General features: G+C 48.7%; 1 protein-coding gene across 2 annotated transcripts in view; it reads right to left on the bottom strand.

The window, feature by feature from the left end:
• LOC140424875 (patched domain-containing protein 3-like) overlaps window positions 1–14,482 on the bottom strand; it is a 61,313-nt gene extending 46,831 nt beyond the window's left edge. Inside the window, exons 1-2 of one of the 2 annotated variants that reach the window (XM_072508414.1) lie at window positions 14,014–14,482; window positions 7,193–7,280 (exon numbers count right to left, since the gene is read on the bottom strand). The gene's annotated coding sequence lies outside the window, so the exon portion shown is untranslated. The remainder of the gene's footprint in view (window positions 1–7,192; window positions 7,281–14,013) is intronic. The other variant, XM_072508413.1, reaches the window with a different exon arrangement.
• Between the last annotated feature and the right edge of the window lie 6,954 nt (window positions 14,483–21,436).

Here is a 21,436-nt window from a genome sequence, read left to right on the forward strand (position 1 = left end):
CTGGGGTGCGGGTGGGTGGCGCCAGGGCAATCAGAGGGGAGGTGTCGGGTGTTGTGGGGCCGTGGGTGGGGATCCAGCTGGTGCCAGGTCTCTGAGGGAGACTGTGTCCTGGCGGCCGTCGGGGTAGGCCACGTAGGGTTCGCATGCAGCAGCTGTACCCTGTCGACCAACGGGTCCACCTTGTAGAGCCACACGTGTTTGCGGAGGAGGACGGGTCCTGGATCTGCCAGCCACCTTGGGAACGAAACCCCGGAGGTGGACTTCCTAGGGAAGGAAGGAGACGTTCATTGGGGGGGGTTTCATTAGTCGCAGTGCAGAGTAGCGATCGGATGGAGTGGAGCGTGTCGGGAAGGACCTCCTGCCAGCGGGAGACCGGGAGATTTTTAGACCGCAGGGGCAGCAGGACGGCCTTCCAGACCGTCCCATTCTCCCTCGCCACCTGCCCGTTTCCCCGTGGGTTGCAGTTGGTCATCCTGTTCGAGGCAATGCCCTTGCTGAGCAGGAATTGACGCAGCTCATCACTCATGAAGGAGGATCCCCGGTCGCTGTGGACGTAAGCGGGGAAACCGAACAGGACGAAGATGCTGTTGAGTGCTTTAATGACTGTGGCAGACATCATATCAGGGCATGGGATGGTAAAGGGGAATCTGGAGTATTCATCGACCACGTTCAGGAAGTACGTATTTCGGTCAGTGGAGGGGAGGGGTCCTTTGAAATCCATGCTGAGGCGTTCAGCTCACTGGGCTAAATCGCTGGCTTTTAAAGCAGACCAAGGTAGGCCAGCAACACGGTTCAATTCCCGTACCAGCCTCCCCGAACAGGCGTCGGAATGTGGCGACTAGGGGCTTTTCACAGTAACTTCATTGAAGCCTACTCGTGACAATAAGCAATTTTCATTTTTCAAAGAGGCGGTAGGCCTTCACCAGGTGCGCTCGATCTGGCCGGTAGAAGTGTAGTTTGCAGTCCGCGCAGACCTGGCAGTCTCTGGTCATAGTCCGGACCTCTGCAATGGAGTAGGGCAGGTTGCGGGCCTTTATGAAGTGAAAGAACCGGGTGACCCCTGGGTGACAGAGACCATTGTGTAGGGCCCGGAGTTGGACAACTTGCGCTGGCACATGTACCTCGGGATAGGGCATCGGGGGCTCGTTGAGCTTACCGGGCCGATACAAAATCTTGTAATTGGAGGTGGAGAGCTCGATCCTCCACCTTAAGATGTTACCATTTTTGATCTTGCCCCGCTGTGTATTATTAAACATGAAGGCAACCGACCGTTGGTCAGTGAGGAGAGTGAATCTCCTGCCGGTCAGGTAATGCCTCCAATGCCGCACAACTTCTTTGATGGCTTGGGCCTCCTTTTTGACAGGAGTGATGAATTACGGAGGCATGGAGGGTGCGGGAAAAGAATGCCACGGGCCTGCCTGGTTGAGGGTTGTGGCCAGAGCAATGGCCGATGCATCGCTCTCGATCTGAAAGGGGAGGGTTTCGTCGACCGCGTGCATCGCGACCTTGGCGATGTCGGCCTTGATACGGTTGAAGGCCTAGCGGGCCTCAGCCGTCAGGGGGAAAACTGTGGAGTGGATGAGTGGGCGGGCCTTGTCCACATAGTCAGGGACCCACTGGGCATAATAGGAGAAGAACCCCAGGCATCGTTTGAGGGCCTTGGGGCAGTGGGGGAGGGGGGAGTTCCATGAGGGGGCACATGCGGTCGGGGTCGGGCCCTAGAATTCCATTTTCCACAACATAGCCAAGGATGGCTAAGCGGTTGGTGCGGAACACGCACTTCTCCTTATTGTACGCGAGGTTCAGGAGTTTGGCGGTGTGGAGAAATTTGAAAAGGTTAGCATCGTAGTCCTGCTGGTCGTGGCCGCAGATGGTGACGTTATCTAGGTACGGGAAGGTGGCCCGCAGTCCGTACCGGTCAACCATTCTCACATTGGAAGACAGAGATCCCGTTAGTGACGCTGAAAGGAACCCTAAGGAAATGGTAAAGGCGGCCGTCTGCTTCGAACGCAGTGTATTGTCGGTCCGCCTTGCAGATGGGGAGCTGGTGGTAGGCAGATTTCAGGTCATATCAGATATGTGTGGGAGGGGGTATGCGTCGAGCTGCGTGTACCGATTGATGGTCTGACTGTAGTCAATGTGTTTCTCCCCAGTTTTTACTACTACCACTTGGGCTCTCCAGGGGCTGTTGCTGGCCTCAATAATGCCTTCCCGCAGCAGCCGCTGGACCTCCGAACTGATGAAGGTCCTGTCCTGGGCACTGTACCGTCTTCTCCTGGTGGCATTGGGTTTGCAATCCGGGGTGAGGTTTGCAAACAGGGAAGGTGGGTCGACCTCAAGTGTCGCGAGGCCGCAAACGGTGAAGGGTGGTAGGGGTCCGCTGAATTTTAGAGTTAGGCTTTGGAGGTTGCACTGGAAGTCCAGGCCGAGTAACAGGGCAGCGCAGAGGTTGAGGACGACGTAGAGCCGGAAGTTGATGAACTCTACGCCCTGGACGGTGAGGGTGGCGATAATGTACCCCCTGATTTCAACAGAATGGGATCCGGAGGCCAGGGAGATTCTTTGGGTAACGGCATGTACCGCGAGGGAGCAGCGCCTTACCATAGAGGGGTGGATGAAGCTTTCCGTGCTCCCGGAGTCAAGAAGGCAGGATGTCTTGTGCCCATCCACTTTCACCGTCGTCATCGCGGTTGCGAGGTTGTGCGGCCGGGACTGGTCGAGCGTGATGGAGGCGAGCTGCGGCTGGTGTTGGTAGGCCCCGGGCTGGTCGGCGGCAGTGGCAGGCGATGAGCGGCCAGGTGAGGTGCCCAACGAGCAGGGGTCTGCATTGTTTCCTCCAGGTGCTCCGGTTTCCTCCCACAGTCCAAAGTTGTGCAGGTTAGGTGGTTTTGGTCATGCAAAATTGCCTCTTAGGGTGGGGTTGCAGGAATAAGATGGGGGATTGGGCAAAGGTAGAGTGGCATTTCAAAAGAGTCAGTGGGCTGAATGGCCTCCTTCTGCACTTGAGGGATTCTATGGTACCTAGTTTTTCACTATTTTCCTTCTTTTTTCCAATTAAGAGTCAGTTTTAGTGTGGCCAATCCACCACCCTGCACATCTTTGGGTTGTGGGGGTGAGACCCACGCAGACATGGGGAGAATATGCAAACTCCACATGTACAATGACTGGGGCCGGGATCGAACCTGGGTCCTCAGTGCCGTGAGGCAATTGTGCTAACCACTGCCCCATCATGCCGTCCCTCTATTTCCCTTCTTGAATAATGGTGCTACATTACCACTAATGTCCTTCACTACTGTGGCCAGAGAGGATTTGAAAATTAGCGCCAGAACCCCTTGCTTCACACTATCTAGTAAACAGCTCATCTGTGCCTGGGTATTTATCCACTTTTAAGCCGATTAAAACTGCTAGCACCTCCTTCTTCTCAATGCTAATCTGTTTAATTATATCACAGTTCCACCACCACCCCCATCTATACCTACATTGTCATTCTCCATAGCGAATGCATGCGCAAAATATTTATTCCATATCTCATCTACATCTTTCAGCTTCACACACATGGATGTCCACTTGGGTCTCCAATGGGCCCTACTCTTCCCGCTTTTGTTCTGTTTCTCTGGTTATAAATATGGCGGTCAATATAGTTGCCCTCCTTAATCCTAATTATGTTTGCTTTAGAGTCGCCAGGTATCTCTCAATACTGTCACAAGGTTCAAACCCGAATATTGATCAAAGAGCCGATACACCAGGTAGTTAGTTCAAAGTCAATACTATTTATTTACACACACAGCAAGATCTACTCATGCACAAAGTACTACAAACTAAACTATCGCTAACTCTAACGCCTATACTTAGCTTCAGGTGCCCACTCAGTCAGAGGAACAATGGCCGTTTTTCGGATCGGAGGTTGTTAGGTTCGAAGTGGTACAGGAGAGCAGCTAAGGTCGTCCGTCTGGTAGCGAGCGTTGACCTTGGGACTTACTTGCTTCTGGTGCAGCTGGCGGATGGGTCTCTCCGCTTGAGAGCCAAATCCAAGAGAGCGATTCTCTCGTGGGGGGTCCTTCTTATACCCGGAGGGTCTTCGCGCGCCTTCGGGCGGGCCTTAAACTTGGCCCCAATTAATTGGGCTGCTTCTCGATCATTGGCTATCGATCTTGCCCAATAAAGGGGTTTGTGCCCTGATGGCTGGGCAGGTCTTAGGTGGCTGTTGGCCTGGCTTTGTTTGTGCTTTCGGTTGGGGAACTGGCGCCGGGATGTCTGAAACAGTATCGGTTGCTGGAGTGTCTTTCCTTGGTTCCCGGAGGTGGGCCATCAATATGCTAATTGACCTACTAGTTTCAATTCCGTCTGGGACCTGTCTCCCCGATACACATTCAGGCTCTGTGCCTGCTTGTTTTCCTAACATTGTCCACAGTTCCCTACATTCTTTGCGAGCGTCAATTTTGTATTCTGGAAGTGGCCATCCCAGATGGCTACACTGGTTACCCTCGTGACCTTGATATATTTATAAAACACCTTGAGATTTTTCTTCATTTTGCCCGCCAATGTTTTTTCATCACCCTCTTTGCTCGCATTATTTATATTTTAAGTACCCCCTGACACTTTCTATATTCTTCCAGGACATCCACTATTTTGAACCCCTTGTAACTCAAAAGCCTCCTTTTTATCCTTCTCTAATCCTTTATATCCCTTGACAACTCGGGTTCTCTGGACTTTTTTGTCCCACCCTTTATTTTTACCGGAACACGTTAACCCTATATTCTCTCCATTTCCTTTTTGAATGACTCCCACTGCTCTGATGTAGAGTTTCCAACAAGTAGATGCTCCCAGTCCCCTTTGACCAGATCCTTTCTTATCATATTAAAAAATCACCCATCCCCCAATTCGGAACCTTTATTTACAGTCTATCTTTTGTCCTTTTCCATAACCACCTTAAATCTTACTGAGGCAGTGGCATAGTGGTATTGTCGCTCGACAGGTAATCCAGAATCCGGGTTCAAATCCCACCATGGCAGATGGAGAAATTTGAATTCAATAAAAATCTGGAATTTAAAGTCGAATGATAACCATTGTTGATTGTCATAAAAACTCCATTTAGTTCACTAATGTCCTTTAGGGAAGGAAATCTGTCGTCCTTACCTGGTGTGGTCTATATTGTGACTCCAGAACCACAGCCATGGGATTGACTCTTAAAAATGCCATTGCAGAGAACTCTCTGGCTATGACTGACTAGATAAGAAGGGCAACGACAGTCCCACCAGCTGGACATGGAGGAGAGGTGTTGGACGCAGATACTGTGACCAATCATGTCAAACGCTACCAAGGTGTCAAAAAGGTGAGGAAAAATTGTTTACCATAGTTACATAGGATGTTGGTTGGGACTTTTAAGGGCCATTTCAGTGCTATGGCATGGGTGGAGGGGTTCAGATGTAGAGTTGCAGTAAAGACAGGCTCAAGATTTGTGATGCAACAACATGTTCAAGAATTTTGAAAAGCAGAGGGAGATTGGGAATTGGAACAGCTGCTTTGAAGAGGAGGCAGACAGTACATTAGGAGAAAGAGCCATTAACCACATCAGGCAGCACAAGGTCCAGGATGGGGAGAGGGATGGTCAATAGTTTGGTGGGAATAGTGTTGAGGAAGCAGTTGAATGATGTCATGGACAAAGAATGAGAAGAGCTAGGAGATAGCTAAAAGAAAGATGCAAATTAAGAGTTAGGACAGGAGATAATTTGGAGGAAACTAGACCTAATGAACCAGAGAAAAGTGGGGAAGTGGCAGAGTTAGCTGAATGGATGGTCTCAATTTTAGTCACATTTGGAGGCTAGGCTGTAGGAGGCAAGTGAAAGATATTGTTATGGGCGAGGCGTTTTCAGAACCCCAAAATGTATCATGGAGTTCAACCAACCTCTCCCTTTAATGGATTTGTTGCTTTTCCGAACACGTGGCTTTTCCCCTAGGTGTGGGATTACAATCATGGACACGTGGGTTTTTAAACACAAAACACTGTTTATTCCATGAACTCAACTTAACATCTTAAATAAACGTTGGATCTCTTAACACCCCTTACTTCAAAGATAACTCAGAAAATATTGCAACAGTAAATAACTCCTTAAAATGTTCCATCAAACTTCCAAGAGACTTAACACCTTTAAACAGTATATCAGGTTAAAGGATATATATAGTTTCTGTAGAATGGCAGAGACATATTAACTTGGTTGACTTCAGCTCCAGCACCTTGCTTTCTTCTTGCAGCTCTCTGGAAAACACACAGCCACACACAAACTGCTTTTTCCAACTGGCTTGCTCTCTTCAAGCAACTCACAGCAAACCAGAACTTCTCAAGCTGCTGTCTCAAACTGGCTTTCTCCTTTTAATCAGCTCTCAGCAAAACCAGCCAGGTACTTTTTAAACTGCAAAACCCAACTGCAAAACCAAGCTGCAAAATGGCAGAACTGAGCTGAGCTCCACCCACTCTGACATCACTATTTTCTTAAAGGTATATTGCTTAAACATCCATGTCTTAAAGGTACCCTCACATGACAATATTTAAGACAATGCTTTGTAGTAGGGAAGAGAAGCCAAGGCTATTTTTGCATTCCAAAATTAATCCTAAAATAGTGACATTTTTTACAGTCGAGTGCAGGACCCAATGGTGCTTTTTGTGGCCAGCCAGTTTGATTAAAAGGAGAGGGGATGAGGGCCATAGGGGGAATAACAAAGGTGCAGCAAGAGACAAGAGCATCAAATGTATAGATGAAGGCGAAATTGAGCAGATTGGTTGCTGCAAAAATGTCTTTGTATCTGGAGTGCCAAATGCTCAAAATTTGAGAATTTTGAAGTATCATTGTAAGCGACTTGACAAAGAGTTGAATTTCAGAGATTATGCAAGAAAACTATTGTTGACATCAATATTCTTGAAGATATCAATGGGCCGATCAAGTGGGCTGAAAAGCCACAAATAAAATCCAACCGAGAGATGTATGAGGTGATGTATTTTCAGAGATCAAACAAGGCAAAGGATTACACAATAAGAACATAAGAACTAGAAGCAGGAGTAGGCCATCTGGCCCCTCGGGCCTGCTCCACCATTCAATGAGATCATGGCTGATCTTTTGTGGACTCAGCTCCACTTTCCGGCCCGAACACCATAACCCTTAATCCCTTTATTGTTCAAAAAACTATCTATCTTTACCTTAAAAACATTTAATGAAGGAGCCTCTACTGCTTCACTGGGCAAGGAATTCCATAGATTCACAACCCTTTGGGTGGAGAAGTTCCTCCTAAATGGGAATATTGAGAATTGTAGAGGAAGTGAGAGAGAAAATGGGATAAGGAGCGGAGGCAGACACAGAGCTAAATGTCAATGAAGTATTACGGAGTACCTGCCACTCAACGGCAGTCAATGACCCCTGACATCACTTTATTGATGATCGAAGTACTGGTGGGGTAGTAATTGGCTGGTTGGATTGTAGAATGAATTGATTTACCTGAAGACTGGCACCTGTGATCCTGGAGACCTTAGCAGGAGGTCAAGGTGGAATACCAACTTTACACGTCTGGCTCAAGGTGGTTGCAAATGCTGGAGTATTGTTTTTTTGCACTGATATCCTTAGCTTCAGTATCAATGAAGATGGGGATATTTGTGGAGCCTCCTATTTAGTTGCTTATTTGTCCACGACCATTCTTGAGCGTCAGTGAGCAGGTTATTGCTGAGTCAACGCTGCTTAGTAGAGTTTTTGTGACTGAAAGCCTGTGTAGAGAGTTATTCTGCTGGAATTTGTGCTGGGTCCCTTGCGGTTTATAGTGTACATTAATGATCTGGACGTGAATTTGGGAGATCAGTAAATTTGCAGATGACATAAAATGTAACCCTGCAAAAGTGTGAGGCAATGCATTTTGGGAGGACTAACAAGGCAAGGGAGTATACAAATAATGGTAGAACTCTAGGATGTTTATTATTATTCATTTACAGGATGTAGGCATCGCTGATTAGGCCAGCATGTATTTCCCATCCCTAGTTGCCCTTCAGAAGGTGCCGGTGAGTTGCCTTCTTGAACCTCTGCAATCCTGGAGCTGTAGGTACACCCACTCTGCTGTTGGGGAGGGATTCCAGGATGTTGCCCGAGCGACTGTGAAGGAACGGCAATATATTTCCAAGTCAGGATGGTGAGTGACTTGGTGGGGAACCTCTAGGTGGTGGGGTTCCCAGGTATCTGCTGCTCCTTGGCCTTCTAGATGGTAGTGGTCGTGGGTTTGGAAGGTGTTGTCTACAGAACCTTGGTGAGTCGCTGCAGTGCATCTTGTAGATGTACACACTGCTGCCACTGCTCGTCGGTGGTGGAGACTTTGAATGTTTGTGGAAGGGGGAGCAATTAAGCAGGCTGCTTTGTTGTGGATGATGTTGGGCATCTTGACTGTTGTTGGAGCTGCACTCATCCAGGCAAGTGGAGATATTCCATTACACTCCTGACTTGTGCCTTGTAGATGGTGTTCAGGCTTGGGGGAAGGGGGGGGCATGTCTGGAGATGAGTAACTCACCGTCGGACTCCTAGTCTTTGACCTGCCCTGGTAGCCACAGTATTGTTTTTTTAAATTTAGAGTACCCAATTAATTCTTTCCAATTAAGGGGCAATTTAGTGTGGCCAATCCACCTACCCTGCACATCTTTAGGTTGTGGGGGCGAAACCCATGCCAACACGGGGAGAATGTGCAAACTCCACACGGTCAGTGGTAGCCACAGTATTAATGTGTTGTTCGTGGGGGATTCAGCGATGGTAATGCTACCGAATGTCAAGGGGCAGTGGTTAGATTGGTAGCACGGTGGGCAGCATGGTAGCATATTGGGTAGCGCTGTTGCTTCACAGCTCCAGGGTCCCAAGTCCGATTCCCGGCTTGGGTCATTGACTGTGTGGAATCTGCACAGGTCTCCCCATGTCTGCGTGGGTTTCCTCTGGGTGCTCTGCCTTCCTCGCACAAGTCCCGAAAGACGTGCTGTTAGGTGAATTGGACATTCTGAATTCTCCCTGTGTACCCGAACAGGTGCCTGAATGTGACGACTAGGGGCTTTTCACAATAACTTAATTTCAGTGTTAATGTGTGCCTACCTGTGACAAAGATTATTAATATTAGATCCTCTCTTGTAGGAGATGGTCATTGCCTGGCACTTGCATGGGGCGAATGCAACTTAACCACTCGTCAGCCCAATGCTGGATATTGTCCCGGTCTTGCTGCATTTAGTCATGGAATGCTTAATTATCTGAAGAGTCACAAATGGTGCTGACCATTTGTGCAGTCATCCACAAACATCCCCACTTCTGACCTTTGATGGAAGGGAGGTCATTGATGAAGCAGCTGAAGATGGTTGGGCCTAGGAACTCCTGGAGTTGGGATGATTGACCTCCAACCATCACAACCATCTTCCTTTGTGCCAGGTATGACTCTAACCAGCAGAAGTTTTCTCCCCGATTCCCATTGATTCCAGTTTACCTGGGCTCCTTGATGCCATACTCAGTCAAATGCTGTCTTGATGACAAGGGCAGTCACTCTCGCCTCACCTCTTTTGTTCATGTTTGAACCAAGGCTGTAATGAGGTCATGAGTGAGTGAGTGATCCTGGCAGAATCCAAACTGAGCATAGTGAGCAGGTTATTGCTGAGTAAGTGCCACTTGATAGCACTGTTGATGACTCCTTCCACAAGTCTTCAGTACTACTGCTGGGATATTGTCAGGGCCTATAGCCTTTGCAGTATCCAGTGCCTTCAGCCGTTTCTTGAAATCACGTGGCGTGAATTGTATTAGCTGAAGACTGACATCTGTGATGCTGGGGACCTCTGGAGGAGACAGAGATGGATTATCCACTTGGCAATTCTGGCTAAAGATGTCGTGAATGCCTCATCCATGTCTTTTGCACATATGTGCTGGGCTCCTCCATCATTGAGGATGGGGATATTTGAGGAGCCTCCTCCTCCAGTGAGTTCATAGAATTTACAGTGCAGAAGGAGGCCATTCGACCCATCAGGTCTGCGCCGGCTCTTGGAAAGAGCACCCTACCCAAGGTCAACACCTCCACCCTATCCCCATAACCCAGTAACCCCACCCAACATTAAGCGCAATATTGGACACTAAGGGCAATCTATCATGGCCAGTCCACCTAGCCTGCACATCTTTGGACTGTGGGAGGAAACCGGAGCACCCGGAGGAAACCCACGCACACACGGGGAGTATGTGCAGACTCCGCACAGACAGTGACCCAAGCCGGAATCAAACCTGGGACCCTGGAGCTGTGAAGCAATTGTGCTATCCACAATGCAACCGTGCTGCCCACAAATTGTTGCTTAATTGTCCACCACCATTCATGGCTGGATGTGCAGGACTACATAGCTTAGATCTGATGCAAAAGAACAAAGAATACAGCACAGGAACAGGCCTTTCGGCCCTCCAAGCCCACGCAGACCATTGTACCTGCCTAAAAACCATATGTACTTATGGAGTCCGTATCCTTCCATTCATATTTGTTTAGAGGCCCCTTAAGTACCTACACCCACCACCTCCCCAGGCAGCACATTCCATATTTACCACCCTCTGTTTAAAACACTTGCCTCGCACATCTGTTCTAAACTTTTCCCCACACTTTAAACCTATGTCCCCTAGTACTTGACTCTCCTACCCTAGGAAAGAGCATCTGACTATCCACTCTGTCCATGCCACTCAATCTTGTAGACCTCTATCGGGTCTCCTCTCAACCTCCATCATTCCAATGAGAACAGACCAGAGTTTATCTAACCTCTCCTCATAGCTAATGCCCACCATACCAGGCAAGATCCTAGTAAACCGCTTCTGTATCCTCTCCAAAGCATCCACATCCTTATGGTAGTTTGGTGACCAGATTTGTACACAATATTCCAAACGAGGCCTAACTAAGGTCCTGTACAGCTGCAACATGACTTGCCAATTTTTATATTCAATGCCCCAACCGATAAAGGCCAGCATGCCGTATGCCTTCTTGCCTACCTTATCTACATGCGTTGCCACTTTGATCGGTGAACTCTCTGCCTGTCAGTACTCACAACAGTTCTACCATTTATTGTGCAATTCCTAAATGCGTTGGACCTTCCAAAGTGCATTACCGCACACTTGTCCGGATTAAACACCATCTGCCATTTCTCCGCCCAAGACTCCAACTAGTTTATATCCTGTTGTACCTCTGACAATCCTCTTCACTATCCGCAACTCCATCAATTTTTGTCTGCAAATTTACTAATCCGACCAGCTACATTTTCTTCCAAATCATTTATATACACCTCAAATAACAAAGGCCTCAGAACTGACCCGTGCAACGCCGCTAGTCGCAGTCTTCCATTCAGAAAATCATCCTTCTACTGCTACCCTCTGTCTTCTGTGCCCAAGCCAGTTTTTATCCAACTTGTCAGCCCTCTTCTGATCCCATGTGACTTCACCTTTTGTACCAGTCTACCATGAGGTACCTTGTCAAAGGTTTTACTGAAGTCCATGTATACAGCATCTACTGCCTTTCCCTCATCTGTCAACTTTGTCACTTCCTCGAAAAACTTGATCAAATTAGTGAGGCACGACCTCCCCTTCACAAAACCATGCTGTCCATCATTAATAGGTCCATTTGTTTCCAAATGTAAATCCTATCTCTAAGAATCTTTTCCAATAATTTCTCGACCACGGACATAAGGACCAGGGATCTGTTGATCTGCAGTCAAATGCTCTACCACTGAGCTATACCTCCAACTCTGATGCATTTGTTGGGAAATCGCTTAGCTCTGTCGCATAGCTGCTTATGCTGTTTGGGACACAAGTAGTCCTGTGTTGTAGCTTCACCAGGTCGACACCTCATTTTTCAGTATGCCTGATATTGCTCCTGGCATGCTCTCCTGCACTGTTCATTGAACCAGGATTGATCCCCTGGTTTGGTGGTAATGGGTAGAGTGGGGGATATGCCGGGCCGTGAGGTTACAGATTGTGGTTGAATACAATTCTGCTGCTGCTGATGGCCCACAGTGCCTCATGGCTGCCCCGTCCTGAGTTATTAGATCTGTTTGAAGTTTATCCCATTTAGCACAGCGGTAGTTGCCACACATGATGGAGGGTATCCTCAAATGTGAATATGGGGCTTTGTCTCCACAACGACCTGGGCGCTTCTACCGTTACTGTCATGGACAGATGCATCTGCAGCTGGCAGATTAGTGGGGATGAGGTATGTTTTTCCCTCTTGTTGGTTCCCTCACCACCTGCTGGAGCCCCAGTCTAGCAGCTATGTGCTTTAGGACCCGGCCAGTTTGGTCTGCGGTGGTACTAATAAGCCACTCTTGGGTGATGGACACTGAAGACCCCACCCAGAGCATATTCTCAGAGCTTCCTCCAAGTGGTGTTCAACATGGAAGAGTACAGATTCATCAGCTGACGGTGGCCAGTACTTGGTAATCAGCAGGAGGTTACCTTGCCCATGTTTAACAGTACAGAGACCACTAAGATGTCATGATCTGCTTAGTTAGGACCAGATACAACCCCTCATAAAATTATCTAATCACCAGGGAGCAATCATAACAATATCCCATTCTCCCTTTATCTGGCTCGAAGTGGTTGGAACAAATCATGAACTCACCTCTTACGACTTAATTACAACTTTAACAGAAACACAATCTGGATACCTTAACCGTTCTACTGCTACAAATAAATACCTTAACCCAGGCTTTTAATAACATTAATGCCACAAATATAAAATACAACATGACAATTCCTACAATCATTTACACTTGGAGCATAGAAGGCTGAGGGGGGACCTGATTGGGGTGTATAAGATTATGAGGGGTATAGATTCCTATTCATCCTGGCAGATGAGTCGATCACCAGAGGGGCTAGATTTAAGGTAATGGGCAGGAGGTTTACTCAGAGCTGCGAGGAAAAACATTTTTCACCCAGAGGGTGGTAGGAATGTGGAATTCACTGCCTGAAAGCACGGGACAGGGGGATCCTCACACATTTAAGTATTTAGATGAGCACTTGATAGCCATAACATACAAGACACGGGCCAAGTGTTGGAAAATAGGATGAGGTGTTTGTTGGTTGGCACGGACATGGCCTCTTTCCGTGCTGTAAAGACTCTATGGACAAAAGAGCCGAATGTCAGAGGCGAGTGATTGCCCTTGACGTCAAAGACACATTCGACCGAGTGTGGCATCAAAACCCCCAGCAAAATTGGAGTCAATGGGTGGAATTTTTCCAAAATTGCAGAGAGCTGGAACAGGTGTGAAAACAGCCGCCTTTTCTCGCCTGATTAACTGGCAGAGTGCGGTGAAGATTAGTGTCAGCTGCAGGGGTGGGGCCTAAACAGGCTGGCAAAGGGGAGATACTGAGTCACATCCCAATCTCAAAGTCACATTTAAACACCCCCCCCCCCCAAAAAAAAACACAATATTGCCAGGAATTTAATTCAAGTATAACAAACACCCAACCATGTTAAAAAATCTGCGCTCGTTTTTATACTCACTCATAAAAGTATTAAAAGTGTCTAAGGTGGGGCGGAGGGGAAGAAGCACTGAAAAAACTATAGAATGTATTATCTTATATTGTATGCACAAGTAGAATGGTTAGGATAATTATACTATAGAATGGTTAGGATAATTATACTATAGCTTGAATGTCTTTTTTGGAATTCTCTTCATTTGAATTTTGTACTCGTGATGTCTGAGTGAGCTACTGGTTTCCGCTTTGGTAATCGAGCGCTTTGTCAATTTAAAAATACGCCACAGTAGCAGAGACAGAAACACGGAACAGTTCAAAATGACTTACATTATTATTATCGCTATTTAATGACGGGAATACTTTTTTTTTTACAGGCAAAACAAAACCTCAACAAATTGAAGAAACATGGTCTAACTGTCCTGGTTTCAGTTTTGCAACACGTTCTACCATTTTATCAGGGGAAGTGGACAGATGAATATGATGTCGGCATTACATGTTGGTAAGGCATTTTATAAAAACTTACCCGATGATGCTGACATTTCCAACCATGGAAATATGCGGCTAAAATCAATTCCTGCTCCGTCCTTTTCTTGCTGTAAGTGAGAAAGTCTTTCATGAAGAGGCACAAACTGTTTCTGGTTTCACTTCGGTCAAATGCAGCATCAGTGACGTTCCAGCCCTCGGGGGGGAAGCAAACTCCGGGAAAGGGCGGTACTTGTGAGCTCTGGTACGATGAAGCTGCTTTATTTCTGTAATATTTACACAGAATTAAATCCATATGTTGAAAATCGGATCGTCCTTAAATAGGGCCCAATTTTATAAAGTTTTGATTTAGCGTGGAATAATTCAGAAGTAGATGGAACATTGCTGACAGGGTCATTTTCCCTCCAGCAATTTTTTTATTCATGGGATATGAACCTGGCTGGAGAGGTCAGCCCATTCCTAATTTCTGTTCCAGTCTTTGAGGAGTTGGTACACCGGCAGAGCTCTTGGGAAGGATTTTCAGGATTTTGACTGCAACAGTTAAAGAGCACCAATATAATTCCAAAGCATGATGGGGTGAAACTTGACGGGTTACTTGAAGATAGTCTTACCAAGGCTCCTCCTCCTCTCTCTCACCACCACCCCGCCCAAAATTTTGTTACTTTTCGTGTCAATATAGAAGGCGCGATTCTCCAGAAAAATTTCTAACTCTGGTAGCGAGCAGGGATTGCCGCAAGTTTCCCAGCACGCGGCCGGCAACTCAATTCAACGTTAATTGGTCCACTTGACGAGGCCTCACAGGCTTCTCGCTGCAAATGAAGGGTCGCCAGCTGATTCACCGGGACCGTGCTCGCCAGCCCCCCTAACAAGATCGAGCAGCACTTAAACTGCACTTGCTCAGCCAACCCCAGCCAGCTCGCAACAATGGCACCAAGGAGACCAGCCCCAAGATTCAAGGACGGAGATCTGGGGAGGCTGCGAGATGCCATGGAGGCCAGGAGGGTCAGCCGGAAGGCAGACATTGCAGCCTGGGATGACGTGGTGGCAGCTGTGAGCTCCCAACAACTCTCACCCCCTCCCAAGGGCCACTCCCCATGCAACCCCAAACTCTCCCTCCACCCCCTTCCCCATCAAACCTCACTCCACACCCCCTTCCCACCATTGTGAACCACACATGTGGCTAACGATGCCCCCTTTGTGTCTCCTCAGGAAAACCTCTCCCATAATTGTCGGGAGGGCCCAGACTGGCGGAGGGGTGCCGGACTTAAAGAATTCTCACCTCCTTCGAGGAGCATGCCCTTGAGGTGACTGGGGTGGCCAAGGATGCAGAGGCTGGCGGATGCAGCAGAGGGAGGAACCACTGGGCTCCATCCGGCGGACCTGACAAACGTGAGTTGTTATTTCCTTACTGACTGACCCATCCCACTGACCACATGTCCATTCTCCCGCAGGTCCTCCAGCCGACGGCACCGGCCCATCCCGGAGAGACCACCTTGGAGGTGAGCTCCGAGAATGCACCCATTATAGTCGTGGCACAGCTGTCATCCCCACCCTCCACCAGCGCAGATACACGCACCTCGGTGGGAAATGATAGTGGACAGGCTTCTGGGGCACAATCTGGTAAGATCACACTGCTGACGATGCACATCAGGTGAAGGTAGGAATCCCCAGGCGAGGCAGCAGTTAGTGGGCTGCTGGATCCCAGGATCCAGCTGGGTCCCCTAGCCTGATGCTGAGCCTGTGGTACAAAGGTACTCGGAGCTGATTGGGACGATAGGGTGCAGCCAAAACATTCAGGGGAGACGTCTACATCATTCCAGCAGATCCATAGACGCTTGGAGGAGTCCCAGAAGCTACAGGTGCAAGAGATGGCGCCGGCATGGTGCAGACATTGAGGAGCCACTAGGGTTGGCAGAGCCAGATGTTGCAGCGGCAGCCGGAGCTTGAACTAGCTGCCCCTCTGTTCCAAGGTGAACACCAGGGCTCTATGGGCACCGACCGGGAGGGGGTGCTGGGTGGCAAGCTGGAACCGTCCCACTGAGTGGCAATGGTGGGCAACAGTTCCCCCCTGTGCTCCACCCCTCTGATGAGGCCGCGTCTCAAAGTCAACACATGCGACAGAGCTGCACGGCTGTGCATGTGCCACCAACAAAGTGGTCCTCTGGCCTCAGAGCCCCCAGTGGACACCCGCCAGGGGCATCGAAGGCCACGGGACGTGCTAAGCAGCTGGCTGCCTCCACCTCAGATGTGCATCCTGGGGAGACACCTAGGTGTAGTGGTAGAGCTAGGAGTGCCAAGCACATTCAGGATCACTGAGGGCACCAGGGGAGAGGGGATGGTGGCAACATCGGGAGAGTGGGCGATTGTAACACACATTAAACAATAAACACCTTTGTGCACAACCATTATGATACCTCTGTCACTTTCTTCCACAATGCAGGCTGACTTCTGAACCCTTGGCCAGTCTCTCCGGGCGTCTCCCCCTCCCCGTGGCATTCACACACCCTCCGGCCGGGAAAATGTCCCTGGAGCTGTGTCCCATCCCCCGGGTGTTCGGATATTGGCTACCGCGTGTGTAGTGTTGCCTCCCGCAGTGTTCAGGTATGGTGTCCATGCATTAAGGTGTGATTGGGATTCTAGACAATGACTCCCACATGCTACAAGGCCCGCCCACCCACGGGAATCCACTTGGAATGTGTGAAGTACTCACTTAACCATGATTGCCAATTCCCTATCAACAATAGCCTTCAGCCGCACGGCCAGAGGCCTCGGCAATCCTTGGGGGTAATGGGTGGTCGGTGGGGAAGACAGGCAGGGATAAGGATTGCCCCCGGAATGGGTAAACAATCCAGGAATTGGCATGGTGGTGTCGTGAGCGGTTGCCCCCTGGTTCCCAGCAAGCGACCCACCCCCCTCCATTGACGGTCCAGTCCTGTGGAGGGTGCCCCACCCCCAGCTGAGGGACCTTCAGCCCACCAAGCACTGGGATGGCAAGCCAAGCACCCCCAGTGAGAAAAGATGACTACTTTCCTCCTCGGCTCCCCACAGAAGCCCTTCCGCCAGGTTCACATTTTTAAAAAGGAGTACTAATCGGCACCAGCGTGGGCATTTGCTGGCGATGCTGAATAACAGGAGGCCATTGGATATGGGGGGGCTCTCGTTAATTGTATGGAAATTGGGCTTAAGTGGTGATAATTGGTTTCTCGCCACGCTACAGCGAGATCCTGATTTCGCCAACAGGAGCAGGCCGGTTGCATCTCATTTTTGGTGTCTCCTGCTAATTACCGGCCTCGTTTTGCTTGAGCGCTGGCGTAACGAGGTCGGAAGATTGCGCCCAGAATCTCATGACATGCGACACAATGTCGGAGTGAGAGCGACCCACATCCTACAACTTCACCACAGATTGAATTGCTTAAAGAAGACCTGTTTTTAAAAAATCATGAAAAGACGCTGTTCAAAAGATGGTTGAAAAATTCCTATGTGGACTATATACCATCAGCCTTGTCCCAAGAGGACACGGGATTTAGCACCTGGGAAGGTGTGAAGGCTCAATTCAAATAGAGACGTTTGAAACTGGGGCATAAAAATGCAAAAGCTGAACTTTTAAATCACTGTGTTTCTGTGAAGATGATAGAAACTGCCCTCCTGCCAGCTATAACTGATCAGATATCCTAAAACCAGCTTCTGTTGATTTATATCTCAGAATGTGTAAAAAGGTTTCTCAGATCAAAATCAAATGGACTTTGAATGCAAGACATGCCTATTAGATTCCCTCCTTGGAATACACTGAGAAATGAGTAGAAAACTGGCCCTGAACACTAAAGAAGCGAGGACACCACTTTTTGTGAAGGGGCTGGTTAGCACAACAGGGGCTGTTTAACACAGGGCTAAATCACTGGCTTTGAAGGCAGGCCAGCAGCACGGTTCAATTCCCGTAACAGCCTCCCCGAACAGGCGCCGGAATGTGGCGACTAGGGGCTTTTCACAGCAACTTCATTTGAAGCCTACTTGTGACAATAAGCAATTTTCATTTCATTTCATTTTTTCATCTACCTAATTAGCCTAGATCTGGAGAAGGCCTTTGGCAGAGTATCGCATACCTGCATGGTAGATGTGCTCTCCAAGCTGGAGTTTGGGGAGGGAATCCATAATTGGATTGGATCAGTGGTGCAGTTTCAATCAACGGGTTGGAATCTGAAAGCTGTCCAATTAAATCTGGAGTCAGGCAAACCTGCCTTCTCTCCAGGGTCCTATTAGTGTATTAGAGCTGTTTGTTGAGTCCATCAGGAAGGATTCAGGCATAAGAGGGATAATCCAGGCAGTGGAGGTACTCCGATCAAAGCTTCCTTGAACATGAACAATGTCACCATCTTCTGCTCAAACCTGCTGTCAGTGCACAGACGATCAACATTGGTGACCAGTTAAAGGAGAGGCAGTAGAGCAGTGGCATTGTCCCTGGACTATTAATTCTGAGACACAGGGCAAGATCTGGGGATCCCGGTTCAAATCCCACCATGACAGATGGTGAAATTTGAATTCCACAAAAAGTCTGGAATTATAGTTGAACTATTGTCAATTGTTGTAAAAACGCTTCTGGTTCACTAATGTCCTTTAGGGAAGGAAATCTGCCATCATTATCTGGTCTGGCCTAAATGTGACTCCTGATCCACAACAATGTGGTTGACTGTCAAATGCCTTCTGAAATGGAGGACAGTGGGCAGTAAATGCTGGCCCAGTCAGCGATACCCACATCCTGTGAATGAAGTTGGAAATGGCCTCGCGAGTCAAGGTAAATTCACCAATACTTTGTCCCCTTCATTGTCGGATCAAACGGCCTGAAGGTGCCAGTATGGTTTGGAAGGACCAGGGCATGCATTAGAAACTGGAAGGAATGGGTTGCTATAGTCAAACTAAAAATGTGAGTGACGCTCCCTCTCCATTGCGGGTACGAACCTGGTCATTAAGTGTGAGGATCTCTCAGTATACCCTTGACGATCACCCAAGCCACCTTCTAGTTTAACTTGAGGTCAAAAATGAACTGTTCGCGGGACATGATGTACAAACCTCTAAAGAGAGATGGAACGCACCCAATATTGCCCACCTCCTGATGACCACTTTTGTGTGCAGCTACATCAATTTGTGCGTAGACCCTCAATACGCAAACACCAAGTGTCATACATGCTGAGGGTTTACCTACCCGAGGTGTGGGCAAGAATGGGTCTGGCCATGATGCGGCGGAATACTCCAAGCAATTGGACAGTACTGTACCTACATCCCTCGAGGAAAAATTTATGCAGAGAAATACCTTTAACCACAAGTCCACTAGACAACGTAAGAGAGGTCCTGCAGGAAAAGGAGATGTGGATACTGTTGGATGGTTCCCTAAGCAGACAGTCAAAGTCATTTGACAAAATCCCTCATTGCCAGAAATTTCAAACAAGCACCAAGATGTAGCTTTTCTGGTGATAAGCAAGACCCTCCCTATCAGATACGTCCTTCATGCTCTGAGTCTTTCTGACTCAATACGACGCCATCGAGATGGCTATGGTGGGAAAGGGACCGTTGTCCACCTCCTTGAAGAATGTGCCTTTGCAAAGAAGGTTTGGAGAGAGATGTAGTGGTTCTTGTCAAGGTTCATCCCAAGCAGTTCTATGACGAAGGACTCTGTGCTCTACAGGCTATTCCCAGAAACTCAGAGTGAGACAAACATCAACTGCAGCTGGTGGATCATCAGTTCAGTAAAAGATGCACTTTGATCTGCCTGAAAAATGTTGATCTTCCAGTGCAGCAAAGTGTTCCTGACTGGCACATTCCAATGTCCAGGACTATGTGCTGAGAGATGCACTAAAGCTGGGCAGCTGCTGCAGAGGTGCAATGGGAAAATGTCACTGTCTAAAACCTCCAGCCATTGTGCACCGAGGGACTGGAAATTGTGTGGAATCCCTCACATAGAATGTGTACAGCAAATATTGAAAATATCACAATTCCGTTGAAGCACTATGATTTGTAATGCAGCTGGGCCATATGGTCAAAGCAACTTCGTGGGGTGAGGGGGAGGGGTGTGAGTTGTTCCACTTGAGGATTAACAATCAAGTAGGTCAAGTGTGGAGGGATGACATCCATGAACTCTCTGAATTCTCCAGCCTGATGAAGCAGGGTGCCTATTGGCAATGCTTCTCCCTGAAGGAGAAACAAATTGTGCCTAGTTAGAATCCTGAGCTTCATCCAGGTGAGACAAATTGGCCCTCAGGAGTTAACCCTCAGCATTATCAGCTCCCCAACAGTTTCAGAGACGAGGCTGGGATTCAGATTGGTGGCTCGGGAATGAATGGCAGGGGGGTGGCATCTCTCCCGGCTCCCCAACGGCTGCAAGTCTGGCTCCTTTAGGTTCCAACCAACCCCCGCCCCCCCCATTTCCAGATGTCCATGGCCAGTCACGAAGTCCAAACACACCTCCCTCATGAGACAGACCTCCCAGTGGTCTCAAGTCTGAGGGAGAGATACCCAGACTGAAGGCCAGATGCGAGTCCGAGTGGCGAGGACAAATGCAGGGGGGAAGCCCTGTTCTGGAGATGGGACTGAGCTATGACTGTGCGATAGCTATCAGCGATGCTCTTGGACTGGCTCCTCCCAGATCAGGATGGCCAACGAGTCAGTGGATGTTAATGGTCTGTAGCTGCAACACCAACCTGTCTCTCTCTCTCTCTCTCTTATTCTTCGCAGGATACCAAACAAATTAGGAATGGAGCCAGTGGAGCTGGCAAGCATATTAATTGCAGCTCTTGATGAGGACAGATTCCTGCAGAAACGTGCAGCGGCACTCGAGAGAGAGCCTCCACATGAAGACCAGGGTGAAGCTGGCCAGGATCGGGCTGGAGGTCGCACCAGCCGTGGAGACTCAAGCTCATGAAGGAGACAGCGCGGCACCTCTGCTATGTCCTGGTGAATTTGGTGCCACATGATGTCAGAGGACACCCACTCCCTCTGGCTGTCAAGGTCATGGGAGCCCTGAACATCTTTGCCTCAGGGTCCTTCCAGGGCTCCAGCAGGGACCTCTGTGGAATCTTTCAGGCAGCCGCTCATAAGTGCATCTGAGAGGTCACGGATGCACTATATACAAGGGCGGGTGATACATTAACTTCGAACATGACCAAGCCACACAGGAAGAGAGTCAATAGGGATCGACAGATAGTGGGTGTGCCACAAGTGCAGGGAGAAATAGACTGCATCCACGTTGCTCTCCACACTCGGGAAGTTTCTTTCATAAACAGGAAGGGGTTCCAATCCTTAAATATCCAGCTGGTGTGCGACCACCAGATGTGTTCCACATATAAGTGTGTCAGTTTTCCAGGAAGCGGGCAGACAGCTTCCTATCTGGCCAGTCCCAGATCCCTGGACTCTGAGGGACATCCCAGGCTACAGGGATGGCTCCTTGGGTACAAGGGTTATTGCCTCAGGCAGTG

Source organism: Scyliorhinus torazame, chromosome 6 (assembly GCF_047496885.1).
Source record: "Scyliorhinus torazame isolate Kashiwa2021f chromosome 6, sScyTor2.1, whole genome shotgun sequence".
Taxonomy (NCBI): domain Eukaryota; kingdom Metazoa; phylum Chordata; class Chondrichthyes; order Carcharhiniformes; family Scyliorhinidae; genus Scyliorhinus; species Scyliorhinus torazame.